At 38.3% G+C, this 5615-nt stretch overlaps 1 long non-coding RNA gene across 1 annotated transcript in view; it reads right to left on the bottom strand.

Moving 5' to 3' along the window:
* Positions 1-4958, bottom strand: part of LOC106875462 (uncharacterized) — a 23033-nt gene extending 18075 nt beyond the window's left edge. Inside the window, exons 1-2 of the long non-coding RNA XR_001410118.2 lie at positions 4899-4958; positions 1964-2053 (exon numbers count right to left, since the gene is read on the bottom strand). This is a non-coding gene — a long non-coding RNA (uncharacterized LOC106875462). The remainder of the gene's footprint in view (positions 1-1963; positions 2054-4898) is intronic.
* Positions 4959-5615: the final 657 nt, after the last annotated feature.

Raw genomic sequence — 5615 nt, 5'->3', positions numbered from 1 at the left:
CCCCCCCCCCCACACACACACACATACACACACTCTCTCTCTCTCTCTCTCTCATTTTGACTCTTCCTTTTCCTTGTTCTTTCCTACTTCTCCTCCTTCGTAGTCGTCTTTTCTTACTTCTGTACCTTCTCCTTTTTTCTTCCCTACTTCTTTTCTTCTTTCTCCTTCTCCTTCTTCATCTCCTTCTTCTTTCTACTTCATCTTCTTCATTTTCTTTTCTCTCCTTTTTTCCTCTTCTCCTTCTACTTCTTCTCATTCTTACTTTCTTCTTTCCTCTTCGTTCTAATTTTCGTTTTCTTTTCCCAACTAGATCTTCTTCTGTTCCATCAACATCATCATCATCATCATCATCATCATCATCATCATCATCATCATCATCACCATCACCACCACAACCACCACCGTCCTCATCATCATCGTCTTCGCTATGATATCTTTTTTTTCTTTTTCTCTTCTTCTTTCTCGTTCTCTTTTCTGTCTTTCTCTGTTATGTTACTTCTTCATTGATATTTCTTCCAGCCTGTCCCTCTATCTAACAAAAGACACCAAAAACAATTATCTTACCTTGTCTCACAGGGCATCCATTTCCTTTTTATCATACGCTTCCGCCATTTTGGTTTAGCGATACCTGGCGGCCATTACGTTACTTTAAAAATCTTCCTGCTTTCTTTATCGTCAGCGAAGCTTACAAACCCTCGAATATCAGTCACTATTTCTGTTATTTTTGTCTTTATTTTCCACACTTATTTTCAACACTTTTTGCTTTATTATATTTGTACTATACTTACTTATATCATTCATTTATTTCTTAAGTTTTTGTATTTGCTTACATTTATTTTGCATTTACATATTTATTTTATCATTATTATTATTATCATTATTACTATTATTATTATTATTATTATTATCATTACTATTGTTATTATTATTATTATTATCATTATTGTTGTTGTTGTCGTTGTTATTGAAAGAAGTCTTGATTGGTTTTACGTATCAAATCACAAAGTCTTGAGGCTTTCACTGTCACACTAATGAATGAGTTGAAGTAGTAAACTTCTGAAAGGAGGTGACACTAGTTCAGTCCTCGACAACGTCTTCCTCTTAATGTCTTTCTTTCCATCTCGACCATCCGCTTGACAGATTTTATTAATGCCATGTCATTCAAAGTTGTTTTACATCGACACAGATAAACAGACACACAAACATACACACACACACGCGCGCATAAATGTATACATAAATGCACATATGCGTGGCTATGTGGTATGTAGCTTGCATACCAACCACATGGTTCTGAATTCAGTCAGTCCCACTGTGTGGCACTTTGGGCAAGTTTCTTCTGCTATAGCCTCGGGCCGACCAAAGCCTTGTGAGTGGATTTGGTAGACGAAAACAGAAAGAAACACGTCATATTTATGTGTGTTGTGTACGTGTGTGTGTGTGTGTGTGTGTGTGTGTGTGTGTGTGCTTGTCACCCCATCATCGTCTGACAACCGATGTTGCCCCCGTAACTTAGCGGTTCGGCAAAAGACACAGATAGAATATGCACTAGGCTTACAAAGAATAAGCCCTGGGGACGATGTGTTCGACTAATGGCGGTGCTCCAGCATGGCCGCAATCAACTGACGGAAACGAATAAAAGAATAAAAGAATATATACGTATACGAACACACACACATACATGCATACATACATATATGTACATATATGTATATATGTATATATATATATATATATATATATATATATATATATATATATATATATATATATATATATATATATATATATATATATATGTATTTATATATGTTTATATATAATACAAATAATATATGAGAGTATATGCATATATACGTACATGTATGTACATACCTACATCTACATGTATATATAGATGCATATCTGGGTACAGGACGATGCAAAAAACGTGGACAAAATGAAAGACTGATAGAATACGTACCAGATTTTAAAACACAGCCTAAGTACTGAGATCAATGTATTCTATTAAAATCCTTGAATACGGTGCCCCAGCATGGTCGCTGCCCAATGACTGAAACAAGTAAAAGAGTTTTTTTTTAAATGAGGGACAATTTGGTGCCGTTTACTTTTTCCAGGTCAGGAATAAATGTTTACCTACTTCTGTAAACAAATTTTGCAACATCCATAACTATCCCACATGTTTCATTGATAATTCTTAAGTCTCTTAGAACAAGTGACTCCCACTGTTCGTCATCATAGGAACGTATCATATCTTGATTCAAAGTCTGCGGCGAGAATTAAGTAACCCCCAAAATATTACCAACACATACGAAAATACCATCGAATTTCAATACAACGTTATTAAACAATGTAACACCTATCTTTTATCTCAGTTGTATATTTGTGGCTAAAAGCTTTTCTTCTCGCAATTAATTGATAATACGAAACAATCTATAAGCACTTCCTTCAAGCGCTCTTCTTTGAACCTCAAACGTCGAAGATTTACCAGGCAGTTCTTTGATTTTTCTGCTTTGTATCACGCTTCACTAACTCGCTACACACCCGTATTTACAGAAACTCTTATTGTGTCTATATTCTACATCTTTGATACTTCTATTTCTGATCTATTTATTTGGTGTTTTCAACTTTCTTGGCTGATATATTATATTACTATTGGACAAACTACATCAATAACCGTATGATACTTAAATAGTTATCTTCTATAACGATATCAGATTGTTTCGCTATTTGATATCTTTACTCTATTTTCACTCGTCAGAGAATCATACTCGTTTCTTTCTTCACAACTGTGTCTGTTCACACTTATAACTATACAATTTCCCAATGGCAGAGGCCTTCATATCCTTACATAGTTTTCTAGTAAAACCAACCATTTACCTTGTTATGCCTCATGGTTTCCTCTGGAAATGCTAGTCTGTAGTGCCTTGATAGGATATAGTTGATGGCATCCCCTAACTGAAAATGCATGAATTTTCATGTTTGATAAGTTATGGTTCTTCTTCTTGTTGCTACTGCTGCTGCTTCTGTTGTTGCTTATCTTTAGGTGATCTCTGATCGAGTAGATCATGACTACAGCAATGGCTTTCCAGTGTCTTTTGTCGATATCTTTACAGGTTACTCTGCTGACGTCCTTCTGTCCCGCTCTCTCGAGTTCACCCTTGAGACACTGGGCTTATTGAACACACAGGGGGGAACTCATTCACGTAACATCAAGGTACATTTTCGCATCAGTTGACCTATGCGACACATAACTAGGGGCCAAAACATCTTTCAGAGCCCTGTATGTTTTATTCACAGGTCTATATTCTGCTATTTGACAAGGACGACCACCAAAGCTTATTATCGTACTTGCAAATAGGTGTAACTTCAGGAACCCCCACAATCTTGAACTTCTGCGATGGAGCTTCACCTATGGACGCAGTTTAACGTTTTGCTCAATCAAGGAAAATAAATCTTCCAGAAATAGAGAAATGATAAAGAATTTCACAACCCCCAAATTCTCAACCCTTTGAAATTCTGAAATTTCTACTCAGCTGAAATTTCTCCTCAGTTGAGGAGAAGATAGAGGAGGAAAAAGAAGAGGCGGAAAAAGAAGAGGAGGAAAACGAAGAGAGGAAAAAGAAGAGGAGGAAGCAGAGATGATGGGGAAGCGGAGGAAGTACAAGGGAAGAAGTGGAGGAGGAAGAGGTGAAGGAGGTAGAAGAAGAAGAAGAAGAAGAAGAAGAAGAAGAAGAAGAAGAAGAAGAAGAAGAATGAGGAGGAGGAGGAGAAGAAGAAGAAGAAGAAGAAGAAGAAGAAGAAGAAGAAGAAGAAGAAGAAGTGGAGGAGGAAGACGAGGAAGAGGTGGTGGAAGGGATGGAGAAAGAGGTAGAGACAGAGATGACGGGGGAGGTGAAGGATGAGGAAGAGATGGAGTCAGAGGAGGATCAGGAGGAGGGGTGGAGAAGGAGGCAATACTTCTCACATAGCCTACTAGGCCATCATAGATCAATGTTTACACTGGTGCGGTCGACATTAAATTGGTACCAACACGTACCTCAGTACTTGACCTGTACTCTGTTTCACACGCAGTAGAAAGTACGAAAAGCAAAGACGACCTAAGTGGAATTTTTTATATGCTTTCATTGCAGGGCACCAAAGTATTAAACTTTTTTTTTTTAATAATTTTGTCTCAAATAAGACTTGAGGCCACTGTAGCGTAAGAAAAAGACAAGGCCTACAAATTCAAACGATATCGATAGACAGAAAGCTTAAAGAACTGCATTTCATAAAGTTGAAAGAAAAGAGGCAAAGAAAAGAGGTAGTGAGTTCCAGAGAGCAACAGTTCGAGAAAAGAAGCTATTAGAATAAAAGGGCTTATAAATAGACGGACTTATCAATAGAAAAGGACTTATAGAAAAGGACTGGCCCTTGTGCAGGTGGCACGTAAAATACACCATTTCGAACGTGGCCGTTGCCAGTCCCTCCTGAATGGCCTTCGTGCCGGTGGCACGTAAAACCACCCACTACACTCTCGGAGTGGTTGGCGTTAGGAAGGGCATCCAGCTGTAGAAACTCTGCCAAATTTAGATTGGAGCCTGGTAGCCATCTGGTTCGCCAGTCCTCAGTCAAATCGTCCAAACCCATGCTAGCATGGAAAGCGGACGTTAAACAATGATGATGATGATGATGATGATGATGATGACTCAATTGAAAAGGACTTATCAATAGAAAAATGATGTGCCTGGAAAGAGAAGCGGATGACAGGTTTGAAGATCTTGACGGAGGGTATCTTGATGGAGGCCAGAAAGTTCACCAGAGAAATGACTATGGAAATACTGATAGAAAATATACAACAAAGCTACATTTCGATGATGAGCCCAAAACTCCACGCTTGTAGAAAGAAAAGGACTTACCGTGCTAGCAACTCGAATATGAATTCGAACAGCGGTAGCGGCAGCAGCAGCGGCGGCAACAGTAGATGCAAATAAAAGAAAATACAAAATACAACAATAGCACCACCGACAGTAACTTAATAAGGGATGACAAGAACTGCTGCAACATCAACAAAGATATTTTATAACAGACACATCAACACGCAACATCACTTGCGCTAAATATTTTAAGATCAAAAATAACAATATTCTTTTAACAACAACAACAATGTAATATTAATAACAACAACAACAACAACAACAGCAACACCATAAATAGAAAATTACAACGATATTAATAACAACAACAACAATAGTACAGCGATAACAAATCAACTTGAAAAATATCAAATACTCAGTAGAATATAAAGATGTTCGCAATTAGACCAATTTGCGACGTCATAGAGAAATTTCAGTTTTTAAGTGTAAAGTGTTGGGGAGGAGAAACTGTCTTGGAATATGGTAATAAGTCGGCGGTGGCGGCGGCGGGAGTAGTGGTAAGGAGGTGGTGATGTTGGTAGTCATGGTGATGGTAGTGATAGTGGTGAATGGTGGTGTGGTGTGGTGTGGCGTGGTGGGATGGTGGTGATAGTGATAAGGTTGTTGGCAGAAGTGGTGGACGTCGTGTGTTGTTGGTGTTATGACGGTAATGGCGCAGCAGATGCACGTACTGCTGTAGCAATGGCGGTGGTGGTGGTG

The sequence above is a fragment of the Octopus bimaculoides genome, chromosome 5, assembly GCF_001194135.2.
Source record: "Octopus bimaculoides isolate UCB-OBI-ISO-001 chromosome 5, ASM119413v2, whole genome shotgun sequence".
Taxonomy (NCBI): Eukaryota; Metazoa; Mollusca; class Cephalopoda; order Octopoda; family Octopodidae; genus Octopus; species Octopus bimaculoides.
This window is presented reverse-complemented; position numbering and strand designations above follow the sequence as displayed.